This window comes from Sminthopsis crassicaudata, chromosome 2, assembly GCF_048593235.1.
Source record: "Sminthopsis crassicaudata isolate SCR6 chromosome 2, ASM4859323v1, whole genome shotgun sequence".
NCBI lineage: Eukaryota > Metazoa > Chordata > Mammalia > Dasyuromorphia > Dasyuridae > Sminthopsis > Sminthopsis crassicaudata.
In genome coordinates, this window is record NC_133618.1 from 431,443,783 (window position 1) to 431,457,735 (window position 13,953).

Sequence of the window (13,953 nt, forward strand, 5' to 3'; positions counted from 1 at the left end):
AAGCTAATAGACTAAATATGGACAAATGTCAAATACTGATAAATGTCATCAGCTCAGGTTAAGTAAATATGTTTATAGCTGGCCAAGGCTCTAGTAAATATGGGCCTGCATATATTATACTAGTCATAGAGGAAACACAGAAATAATGAAAATAAAATACAGAAAAAGAATTCACACATTCCTGTAAGTTCTTCACCTTATCTCTCTATTCCACACAATTATATATATATATATTATACACACACATTTTATATATATATATATATATATTATACACACACACACACATATACATATATTTCACTTTGGGGAAAGCAGCAAAATTAGATTGCTTCCATTCAATAGCTAGAATATATGTGATTAGCTTTCAAATTTCATTGGTAAAGGAATATGCTTAAAGCTTTTTGTGATATCTGTAATTGTAGTAGTAGCCTTAAAATTTTTGCTGGTGTGCTAGTGAAAAACCATAGAAAAGACCTTGTAATGAGAATAGTTCTTAATAATATATTTTTAATTTTATCCTAGAGGTCATAGGAAACTACTTAATTTCTTTCAGATTTGTTAAATATTCATATATGTCTATTCATATGGGTGCCTCAATATAGCAATAGATATATTTTAGTAATAGTTTCTGGATAGATTTTAACAGTTGTTGATAAATGTTATATAATGCTAATAATTGTTATTGCATTTATTGTTTGCTTCAGTGATATAAAAGCAAAAGTATTTATTGCAATAGTGTAGTAAGTAAAGTAGTAAAAAAAAATCTCCCAAATAAACCTATGTATATGCTTTCACAAAGATACTCTGCATTAGCAGACAGAAGATACACATAGAAGTTACAAGCAGGAACCAAAATGTGGAACTATGATTCTAGTGTCTGACAATTATTGATATATTGGTTGATTCCAAATATTGTATCCACTGCTTTCAAGTTACAATGCAAATAAAATCTTTAGTGGTTTTGAGGAGGAGGAAGAGGAAGAGGAGGAGGAGGAGGAGGAGGAAGAGGAGGATTCTGTATAGGACGCAAGTGGACTTTATACTTCTCCAAGGAGCCCTTTAGAAGGTCCAGTATGTAGAACTCTTAGACTCCTTTAGGAACTCTTTACATTGTTAATATCTGTTGAGTACTTTTTGAAGTTGTTGCTGTCTCCATGCTCTTCTAGAAAACCATGTTCTTAGATTGTGCTGTTTAGGGAATTTAGAATCCCAGTTCCTCTATGAATAAGTTTAGGGTTCAGAAAACATCATTTAATTCTTTTAAAGACATTTGCAAACACATAGTTCTCATGATTAGTGGCTTCTGCTACAAATTGCCATTACTATTTTTAGTTGTGAGGGGGCAAGAAAAGAAATTCTATTATTCTCTCTGCTCTCAAACTCTGGATGAGGCTAAGAGACATCATCTCTTGATGGTGTCATGATTGCTTTTTACTCAGGCCCACAAGAAGACTTGACTGATCCTTTTGGCTAATTATTAGAATTGCTTGTATCTCATCAGTTTCCTTCATCCAAAGGCCAGTATCCAATCATCTTTTCAAACTGAATGAAAGACTTTTAAAGTGACCCACAGCTATTATGTTTTCAAGTTAGGAAAACTTTTCAATCTGATTTATTTCTGTTACACAAATAAAACATCCAGATTATATTTTTCTTTATAACAGAAACCACCATCAGCCAAATGTATGCCCTGAATCAATCAGAATATTTTTTGTTCTACTTGCACATTCATATAGCAGAACATGCAGAAGCTAGAATATATGAAATTATTAGTGGCACATGATAGATGGACCTTTAGGAAACATAAATCCTTTTCCTTGCTCTTGTATGAAAATATCACATGAATCTTTTTTTTTTTTAAGTTAATGTGTCAAATTTCAATTCCCTCAAAGATTATTTTTCATGTAGTTTTTAGTTTATTGGTTTTATTGAAAGTTTTTTTCTTTGACATGGGGAAATTTAACAAATAGTGAAGTAAAACATCTTAGTCATGTAAAGAAAGGAAGAAACTGCTGCTAATTACTTTGAAGTAACAAATGATCCTATTTTGTGATTGATTGAAAATAAAAACAGGGAAAACGTTGGTAAAAATTTTCTGTGCTGGAAGAAATTAAAAGTGTTAGATCAGACATAAGTGCAGACTGATTGCCAAGGAAATTAATTATCTCTTGAGGAAATATTTATGTTCTACTGTGTAGTGGGAAAAATATTGTGCAAGAGGCCATTGTATAAGCTGCTTGAGGCCTTGAGTATATATTACATCAAAGACTCAGTAATGACAGCTTTATCACAATGTAAACAACAACATCTTTGACAGTACTTTTTGAGTCCCTGACTGTACTTTTGGGTAAGCCAGTGTCTGAATGAACCTGGGGAGTCAGAAGTCACAAGATATTGCATGGAGAATAAGACTAGGAAAATACACTTTGTCTGGAGCATGCCTAGAAAATGGGAACTAGAAATGAAAGGTCTGGAGAACATTATGAAGATTAGTTGAAGGAATTATGTATGTTACCTTGGGAAAGTATGTGATAGCTATCTTCATCTATTTGAAATGTAGCTATATTGATAAGAAATCAAACTTTTTCTGCTTGGATTTGGAGTTAAGAACTAAGAATTAAGATGGGAACTTGTTATCTTTTATACCATTAATTATCCTGGCTCATTTCTAGGACATTTGCTCTTACGTCAGCCAGCATGGTGCCATTTTAGGAAATATATTGTCTCTAGTTGTTTTCATCCAATTAGATAACATTTGTTATTTATTATTAATTATTCCTGCAAGATCCAGGTGAACAATACTAATCAACATTGTCAAGATAGAATGAGTTGTTACCAGCCCACATTTCAGACTTTCAACCCATTATATTATCCTGGCCTCTATCATGTCAGTCCTTTAACCAATCATATTGTTTTCTCTACCCAATTTGTCTGTGGTAGGAATAAACTAATTCAGATAAACCCCTTAAAAATGCTGACCTATGGGCAGCTAGGTGGCACAGTAGATAGAGCACCAACCCTGAAGTCAGGAGGATCTGAGTTCAAATCTGGCCTCAGACACTTAACATTTGCTAGCTGTGTGATCTTGGGCAAGTCACTTAACCCCAATTGCTTCAGTAAAATAATAATAATAATAAAATAAAATAAATATATATTGGTCTTGATATCTAATTGATCCAGGCAATTAAGGCTTGAACTATTGACCCAGCTTCAAGGTTGTCTAAAACTTAAAACAACAAATAAGAAGCTGGCATCCTGTAACACTTGAACAATGGTCCCACTGTTTAACACAATCTTTTGATAAAATGTGTTTCTATATGGAAACAATTGGGTTTTGTTTGTCAGAACCAGTGCTATTTCCTTGCTGAATATCTTTTCCATGTTACATTTTAGTAAACTTTATTTTCTAAATGTTAGAATGTCTATAAGTATTTCATTTAAATCAGAACTTTTGACAGCCCTTCAAATGTCTAATGACAATAATCACACACTCATCATAGGAATAATAAATCTGACTGTAGAAGGCACCTCAGAAACTATCTAGCTCACCTTTGGACATTTTAGAGAAGGAAATGAGGCCCATTCATACAATCCTGGATGTCAATGGGTGTTTTTGAATCACCAGACTGTCCAGACTCGGAAGTGATCCAGAACATCATCTATTTTACCTATATGCCATAATTTTAGTAATTACACATTTGATATGTTAATTTTTACACGTAGCAAGAGACACGATTAGTACAAAAGGCAAATGCTTTTAATGAAATAGTACAGTAAAATAGTTTGTAGTAAAGGGGAAAGATGTTGCAAGGGAATGTATAAAAAGAGGTGCTGGCTTTTATGGAACTGGTGGAAAAAGAAAAGTTAGACTGTTTGGGAAATATAAGTACACAAAGAATCTAAGATGGAACTAGATGGGACTTCAAAGATAATGTAGTCCAAGTGGGAACCAAAGATTTTAAATGATTTCTTCAAAGCCATGCTGGTAGTGGCTATAAGAGCTAAGATTCAGACTCAGATCTTCTGTCCTCAGCTCCAGTATTCTTTCCTAATGCAACATTTCACATTATTTTATCTTATTTTATTTTTAAATTAAAACTTATTTTTAAAATGTAAATAACCTTTGTAAGACTTTTTGTTCCAATTTTTTTTCCTTTCCTTTTTCCCTCTCCCAGAGATGGCAAGTAATCCAATATATTGAACTTATGCAATTCTTCTATACATATTTCCACCTCCATCATGCTGCACAAGAAAAATTAGATGAAAAAGGGGGAAAAATGAGAAAGAAAACAAAAAGCAAGCAAACAAGAAAAAAAAAAAAGAAAATACAATGCTATGATCCATACTCAGTCCCCACAGTCTTCCCTTTGGATGCAGATGACTTTATTCATCACAAGTCCATTAGAATTAGCCTGACTCACCTTATTGTTGAAAAGTTACATCCTTCAGAATTGATCATGGCATAATCTTCTTGTTGCTCTGAACAATGTTCTCTTGTTTCTACTCACTTCACTTAGCAACAATTCATGGAGGTATCTTCAAGCCTTTCTGAAATAATTTTGTTCATTATTTCTTATAGAAATTACATTTTGTTCATTATTTCTTATAGAACAATAATATTCCATAGCATTCTTGCACCATAACTTATTCAGTCATTTCCCAATTGATGGGCATCCACTCAGTTTCTAGTTCATTGTCAGTATAAAAAGGGCTGCTACAAACATTTTTGCACATGTGGGTCCTTTTGCATTTTTTATGATCTCTGGGATAGAAGCCCAGAGAGACACTGCTGGATCTCAAGATATGCACAGTTTGATAGCCCTTTGGGCATAATTCCAAATAACTCTCTAGAATGGTTAGATTATTTTGCAACTCCACCAGCAAAGTATTAGTGTCCCAGTTTATCCACATCCCCACCAACATTCATCATTATCTTTTTCTGTCATTTTAGCCAGTCTGAGAGTTGTATAATGGTACCTCAGAGTTGCATTTTTTTCATATGACTAGAAATGGTTTTAATCTCTTCATCTGAAAATTGTTCATATATTTTGACCACATATCAACTGAAGAATGACTTATATTCTTTTAAATTTGAGTCAATTGTCTATATATTTTAGAAATGATGCTTTTATCAGAGCCCTTGGGTATAATTTTTTTTTTTCTAGTTTTCTGTTTCTGTTCTAATCTTGTTTGCATTGGTTTTGTTTGTTTTTTAAAATTAATTTAATATAATAAAAATTATCCATTTTGCATTTCATAACATACTCTAGTTCTTCTTTGGTCATAAATTCCCTCCTCCATAGATCTGAGAGGTAGATTATCCTTTATTGTCCTGATTTGGTTATTTTATCACCCTTTATGTCAAAATCATGACCTCATTTCAATTTTATCCTGGTATAGGTTATTAGTGTTAGTCAATGCCTAGTTTTTGCCACACTATTTTTCAATTTCTCCAACAATTTCTGTCAAATAATGAGTTTTTATCTTAGAAGCTGGGGTCTTTGGGTATATCAAATACTAGATTACTGCAGTCATTAACTGTTGTGTCTTGTGAACCTAACCTATTCCACTGATCAATTACTCAATTTCTTATCCAATAACCAAATGGTTTTGATGACTGCCACTTTATAATATTGCTTCAGATGTGATACAAGAAGGCCATCTTCCTTTGCATAATTTTTTTCATTAATTCCCTTTGAAATTCTTGACCTTTTGTTATTCCAGATAAATTTTGTTATTATATTTTTCTAGCTATATAAATTAATTTCTTGGAAGTTTGAATGGTATAACACTGAATAAATTAATTTAGGTAGAATTTTCATTTTATGATATTAGCTTGGCCTACCCATGAGCACTTGATATTCTTTCATTTGTGTAGATCTAATTTTATTTGTGTGAAAAGTGTTTTGTAATTGTGTTCATACAATTTCTGGATTTGTCTTTTCAGGTAGACTACCTAATATTTTATGTTTCTACATTTAATTTAACTGGGATTTCTCTTTCTATATTTTATTGCTAGGTTTTGTTGGTAATACACAGAAACACTAATGAGCAATGAGGGTTTATTTTATATCTCAGTTAATTGCTTCTAGTAGATTTTTGTTGTTGATTTTCTAGGATTCTATAAATATCATCAAATCATCTGCAAAGAGTGATAGTTTTGTTTCCTTATTATCTACTCTAATTATTTCAGGTTTTTCTTCTCTTTTTGCCAAAGCTAACATTTCTATTTCAATACTGAAAAATAGTAATGATACTGAAAAATCTTGTTTCACCCTTTATCTTGCTGGGAATATTTCTAGTTTATCCTATCTAATGCTTGCTGGTGGTTTTAGATAGATGCCACTTATCATTTTAAGGAAAACTTCATTTATTCCTAGGCCCTCTAGTGTTTTTAGTAGGAATGGTATTGCATTTTGTCAGGTGTATTATCTGCATTTATTGAGATAGTCATGATTTCTGTTAGTTTGCTTATTGATATAGTCAATTATACTAATAGTTTTCCTAATATTAAACCAGCCCTGCATTCCTGGTATAAATCCCACTTAGTTGAAGTGTATTACCTTGGTGATAAATTGCTATAATCTCTTTGCTAATATTTTATTTAAGATTTTTGCATCAGTGTTTGTTAGCAGTACATAGCACCTACACAAAAATTGCCCATTTATTGGAAAATCTCACAATCAAATGCAAAAGGAGAGAAATAGTAAATACATCATTTTCAGAGCATGGTGCAATAAAAAGTACATATAATAAAAGATCATGGGAAATTAGACCAAAAATTAATTGGGGGACAGCTAGGTGGCACAGTGGATAGAGCACCAGCCCTGAATTCAGGAGGACCTGAGTTCAAATCTGGTCTCAGACACTTAACACTTCCTAGCTGTGTGACCCTAGGCAAGTCACTTAACCCCAGCCTCGGGGGGGGGGGAGGGGGAAATTAATTGGAACCTAAAAAATCTAATCCTAAACAAGTGAATTATAGAAGTAATTGAGCTATTCTTAGGGGAAATTTTATATTTCTAGATACTTACTTGAATAAAAAAAAAAAGAGAGAGAAGATCAATGAATTAGGCATGTAACAACAACAAAAATGCTATAAAATAAAGAGCTATGATGTATTTACTATTTCTCTCCTTTTGCATTTGATTGTGAGATTTTCCAATAAATGGGCAATTTTTGTGTAGGTGCTATATACTGCTAGAAAAAAGGTATATTCCCTTTCCTTCTCCATTTCTCCAAAGGTATACCATCCTAACTTGTCTAAAATTTATTCACTTTATCTTCTTTCTTGTTTATTTTGTCCTTAGATTTATTTAGTTCTGATAGCAGGAGTTTGAGATCTCCCACTGGTATAGTTTTCTGTCTATTTCTTCTTAGAACTCACTTAACTTCTGTAAGAATTTGGATGCTATACCATTTGGTGCATATGTGTTTAGTTTAAAAATTACTTCATTACCTATGGTACTCTTTAGCAAAATGTAGTTTCTTTCCTTATCTCTTTGAATTAAATCTATTTTTGTTTTTGCTTGATGTGAGATAAGGATCATTATCCCTGAGTTTTTATTTTACTTCAGCTGAAGAATAATAGATTCTGCTCCTTTTATCTTTACTTTGTATGTATCTCTTTAGTTCAAATATGTTTCTTGTAAACAACGTATTCTAGGATTCTGACTTTTAATCCAGTCTGTTATATGCTTCCATTTTATGGGAATGTTTGTCTATTCACATTCATAGGTAAGATTATTAACTTTATATTTCCTGCCATCCTATTTTTCTCACCTATATTTTTCTCTATTTTTTATCCTTTCCCTTGTCACCATTGTTTTGATTCTGACCACCATCTCCCTCAATCTGTCTTCCTTTTTTTCATCCTCCCCTTTCTTATCCCTTTCTCCTTCTACGTCTCTTCTCCCTTCTATTAGCCTCTCTCTGTTCTTTCCCCTTTTTTCTCCTACTTCCTTATAGGGAAGAGGGTGAGACAAATTTCCATATCAAACTAAATGAGTATGATATTCCCTCTTTAAGCCAAATCTAACAAGATTAAGGTTCCAAAAATGCCCATCTCAGTTTGTTCTTCTCCTCAAAAGTTAGGTCTTTTGTATCTCTTCATGTAGCACAATTTACCTCCTTTTGCCTCCTCTTTCCTCTTCTTCCAGTACAATATATTTTCCACCTCTAATTTCTTTCTTATGTAATCACAGTAATAAAATCAACTTATATCTACACCCTCTAATTATAACTTTTCTAACTTCTCTGACAAACATACAGTTCTCAGGAGTTACACATATCATCTTTCCACGTAGAGATGTAAATATTTTAACCTTTAAAAAAACATAGTTTTAGGGATAGCTAGATGGCACTATCCCTGGAATTAGGAGGATTTGAGTTCAAATAACAACAAATAACAACAACAACCAAGAACAATCAAGAATAACCATCATCACAACTACAACCAAAACAATTTATTTTTCTTTTCTGTTTACCTTTTTTGCTTTCCTTGACTCTTGTGTTTTTGGAGATCATACTTTCAGTTTAGGTGTGGTGTTTTCATTAGAAATGATTAAAAAATCCTCCACTTTGTTGAATGATCATCTTTTCCCCTGAAAGATAATATATAATTTTGCTGAGTAATTGATTCTTAGTTGTAGTCCAATCTTCTTTGCCTTTCAGAATATTGTATTCTAGGCTCTCTGATCATTTAATATGGAAGTTTATAGGGCATGGGTAGTCCTGATTGTGACTCCTTGATATTTGAATTATTTATTTCGGAATACTAGAATTTTCTCTTTGATCGGATAATTCTAGGACTTAACTACAATATTCTTTGGAGTTTTCATTTTAGAGTCTTTTTCAGAAATTTCTTTTTAAGGAAGTGATCAGTGGATTCTTTCAATTACTATTTTACCCTCTGTTTCTAGGATGTCAGGGTAGTTTTGCTTAATGATTTTTTTGAAAGCTGTTGTCCAACCAGTTATCATTAAGTTTGATAGGCTTTTCACCTGTATTGTAAAATTATCTCACTATTTTGCCATGTAGATGAGTTCGTTCTGACAACTGTTCCTACTAACTGCAGCACAATATGAGTAAGTAATGAGTCTCTACCAATTCTATAAGGTAGAAACTTGATGCTTCATAATATCTGCGAAAGAAGTATCTACCTGTGGAATGTCTTCACATAAAGCTCTAAAGGCTTTAGGACATAGATAATTAAAAGTATGAAATATCTTGGAGACCATCTGGTCCAACCCTCTAATTTTAGGGATAAGGAAGTTGAGAATTTCAGAGCCAAGAATTTCATTCTGTGCTTTGAATTCAAAATCTAGGCTTCACATGGTGGATAAAGTAGATAAATGTCTGTCTCAACACATGAAGACTTCTGGTAGATGAGAACAACATGTTGTAAAGGCCATGAAGATGGTGGAAACTGGTGCTGTGTAGTGTTTAGAGCTTGTTTAGACACTGAAGATGACACGGTCCTCTGGTATCCTGGGCTACTGCTATTCATTTTAAATTTTGCCTTGCCCCTGGACTTGGATGACGCTAGAACAGAGAGTGAGATTCTGCCTTACTTAAATACAAACATGTGCAAATGAAGACATCATCCCATGGTATTATTGGTTTTCTTTGAAAAGGAAGGACAAAGGACAATATTTGTTTAAGTATGACCCTTTGAGAGGTACATGGGATTGCCTAGGAAAAAAAAAAATAATCCTGTCTAAATTATTATATCAATCCTTTGGTCTCAGCTTCCTTCTCTGTAAAATAAACACAACAATCTTTTCATTTCCTCAGCCAAAGGAATGCTAGAACCAAATGAATGAGAGAAATTTTGTGAAAGTGGTTTGTGAACAAAAAGTGTCATATGAAAGTGAGCTGTTTATTGTTACATAGATGCTTTGGGTTCCTTGCATGTGTACTCTCTGTTATGGAGCAATTATCCACCCTTTATGTCTTCTCATCTCTTTACCAAACCTTCTATAATTATTTCTTATTTGTAGAAATGACATTTTCTCCAAATGATAATAAGATATTGTTCCAAGTAGAATTTTTCCCGTTTCTCTAATTCTGCAGTTTATCATAGTCTTTGCTCTCTCTTTGATCATTTTCCTGGGCTCTCCCTTTCCTCACTGCTCCCAATTATTTTGCCTAGAAGCATCTTGTCTCAGTTCTGTGTATATGAGTTGCCCTGAGGGGCCTTGATTACCCTTTTCCTAAGTGAGGTTGAGTGGTTTACCTCAGCATAAAGCCCCTGCAGATCTTACCAGTTATGAAATCTCTTATCTTGTTTCAGAGAATAGTTTTCTTCTCTTACAGGACCCTCCAACAGTGATGCCCTATGACACTACTGAAAATATATTATCCTCTTTCTTTCTGTCCTTTTCTAGCCATTTAAAAAATCTATTTCTCTTCTTTTCTGCCTGGAAGAGTTATTTTTGCTTTAAGATGAATATATTCCCATTTTTCTTTTTTAATCCCTTCATTTCTGTCTTTTAGTTTCATGAAAAACAAAAACAAAATGGGGTGGAGCCAAGATTGTGGAGAGGACACACGTTTCTTTCTGATCTTGTCCAATGTTCCTCAAATTATTAATTAGCAAATACAGCCTCTGAATTAGTTCTGGACTGACAGAACCCACAAATTTTGGGAATGTAACAAATTACCAGCAGAAGATAATTTCATAGCCCTCCAGAAAAAGTCTGTTTCAATCAGACACAGAGGGAGGCAAACCAAGAGCAAGCAGACACAGGTGCAAGCAGCACAGACTTGGGGTGATGGGAGCTCCACATGATGGAGAATCCATGGGGAGGAATCTACAATAATGTTGCTTACTCTGTCCTGGTTGCAAGCCAGTAGATCAGCAGAGAAGTTATAAAGCATTGAACACAAACACAAAAGATAGAATGAATTCCAATGCCAGAATTTCACAGGACCTGGCCACACCCACCTGTAATGTTCTGGTTTAGCTTTCTGGAGGTCTCAGAACTAGCGTTGGTCTCAGCAGAATAATAACCACGAGAATGGTCGGGAATAAAGTCCAAAGTCTTTATTATCTCTTTCATAGTCTGTCTGCTTCGCTGGGGCCCTCTGGAATGGGTCTTGGTTTCAGTGGAGAAGTACAGGAGACAGGAAAAGCCACCAGGATGGTCTCTATATCTTGAAGCCTGTCTCCCCTTCCAGAACCCTTAGCTCTTATATACTCTTAAGTACATCATCATAGGTGTCAATCTTGTTGAATAGCTGCCAACTTGTAAAACTATACTAAGTACTAGAGAATCATTATCTTAATTCTGCTGAGTTAATATCTTGTTTTAGGATTAAATCAATCATACTGAACTAGAGAACTCACCTGCTAAACTAGATAGCCATTGTCTTATCAGTTCCACTGAATTAACATCTTGTTGTAGGATTAAATCAATCATACAGAGTTGCTGCCCTTTACACCCACCCAATACTGGACTGACCCAGCATAGCCACTGCCACTTGTATAGGAAGCTTGACAATGTCCCTTGCCCTAAAAGCAGATCTCAAGGTTAAAAAAATATATAAGTAAAAAAGCAAAAGAACCCTGACAACACATAGTTTTTATGGTGAAAGAGAAGACTAAAAGCAGATCGTCTCCAGCTGAAGCCCTAAAGAGTGACATAAATTAATCCCCATCACATAAGGTTCTCCTAGAAGAAATTTAAAAAGATCTTAAAGGAGATCTAGAAGAAAAATGGGAAAAGAAAAAGAAAATTTTTGCAAGAGGGTTTGGAAAAGGCAATACAAATTATCTGAAGAAAATGCACTACAAAATAGACTTAGTGAAATGGAAAAAGCATATAACTCATTAAAAAGTAGATCTGACAAAATGGAAAAAGAAAACAACTCTCTGAAAAACAGAATTTGTGAAATGGAAAAAAAAAAAATCCATAGAACAAAACTCATTTAAAAATTCAAATGGACAAACACAAAAAGAAATAAAAAAAAGTAAATGAAAAAAATTAGTTCATTAAAAATCAAAACTGAACAAATGGAAATGAATGACTCAAGGAGATATCAAGAATCAGTCAAGCAAAACAAACAAACAAAAATAATAGAAGAAAATGTAAAATACCTAATTGGGAAAAAAAGTGACCTGGAAAATAGATCTAGTTGAGACAATCTAAGGATTATTGGACTCCATGGAATCCATGAGGAAAAAAAAGGAGCCTAAATACTATTTTTCAGGAAGTCATCAGAGAACTGCCCCAAATATTATAGAATCAGAAGGTAAAATAGTCATTGAAAGAATTCACCAAACACCTCCTGAAAGAGACCCCAAAGTTAAAATTCCAAGAATATTGTGGCTGAATTTCAGAACTATCAGATCAAGGAAAAAATATTACGAGTAGCCAGAAAAAAACAATTCAAATACTGAAGAGCTACAATAATGATTACCCAGGACCTAGCAGCTTTCACCTTACAGGATTGAAGAGCCTGGAATCTGATATTCTGAAAGGCAAAGGAACTTGGAATGCAACCAAGAATAAACTATCCCCCTAAAGTGAGCATTTTCTTCCAGGAAAGATGAAGATGAACATTCATTATAATATATGAATTCCATTTTTTCTGATGAAAAGACAAAGAGCTAAACAAAAAAAATTCACTCCAAATATAGAACTCAAGAAAAGCATAAAAAAGTATAAGGAACTCTTGAGAACTATTTTTCTGTTATGGATATGCATACAGAGTGCATATATAATTTGATTTTTACTGTTATTAAATAGAAACTAGAGGTGGAAAGGAGATTGTACCAGAAAAAGGGGAAAGTGGAAGTAAAATGAGGTAAATTACATCTCACAAAGAAACAAAGGAAACCTATTATATTTGAGGGGGAAAAAGGGAGGGAGATATAATCCTACAATACGTTGTTTATAACAAACAATTAAAGCAGAGGGATGCATACAGAGTAAAGGTGAAAGGCTGAAGCAGAATCTTATGCTTCAGGTGAAGTAAAAACAGCAGAGGTAGCCATCCTAATTGCAGATCAAGCCAAAGCAAAAATTGATCTAATTAAAAGAGAGAAAGAAGGAAACTATATCTTACTAAAGAGAATCATAGATAATGAAGCAATATCAAAATATATGCACTAAATATATATGCACCAAGTGGTATAACATGGAAATTCCTAAAGGAGAAGTTAAGAGCATTGCAAGAAGAAATGAAGCAAAAGTATAATAGTGGGAGATTTCAACCTTGCTCTCTCAGAACTAGATAAATCAATCCACAAAATAAGTAAATCAAGGAGGTAAATAGAATACTAGAAATGTTAGGTATGATAGATCTTTGGAGAAAATTGAATGGAGATAGAAAGGCAGTTTCTTATCAGCAGTTCATGGAACTTATACAAAAACTGACCATCTATTAGGACATAAGGACCTCAAAATCAAATGCAGAAAGGCAGAAATAGTAAATGCATTTTTTTCAGACCACAGTGCAATAAAAAGTTACATTGAATAAAAGGTCAAGAGAAAATAGACCAAAAAGTAATTGGAAACTAAATAATCTCATCCTAAGAAATGAATGGGTGATATAGCAAATCATAGGCACAATTAATAATTTAATCCAAGAGAATGGCAATAATGACAATATACCAAAATTTGTGGGATGCAGCCAAAATGGTAATGAGGGAATTTCATATTTCTAGATACTTACTTGCATAAAATAGATAAAGAGAAGATCAATGAATTGGGTTTGCAACTAAAAAAGCTAGAAAAAGAACAAATTTAAAACCTCCAATCAAATGCCAAACTTGAAATTCTAAAAATAAATGGTGAGATTAATAAAATTAAAAGAAAAAAACCTATTGAATTAATAAATAAAACTAAGAATTGGTTTTATGAAAAAAAAAAAAACAAAATAGATAAACCTTTAGTCAATTTGATTAGAAAAAGGAAAGAAGAAAATCAAATTTAGTCTCAAAAA

The 13,953-nt window shown here is 33.2% G+C and overlaps 1 long non-coding RNA gene across 1 annotated transcript; it reads right to left on the minus strand.

Moving 5' to 3' along the window:
• Positions 1-4,129: 4,129 nt before the first annotated feature.
• Positions 4,130-11,862, minus strand: LOC141557054 (uncharacterized). The gene is made up of 4 exons (XR_012486699.1): positions 10,952-11,862; positions 8,490-8,606; positions 4,425-4,551; positions 4,130-4,245 (listed from the first exon to the last, which is right to left on the minus strand). It is a non-coding gene; the product is annotated as an uncharacterized LOC141557054 (long non-coding RNA).
• Positions 11,863-13,953: the final 2,091 nt, after the last annotated feature.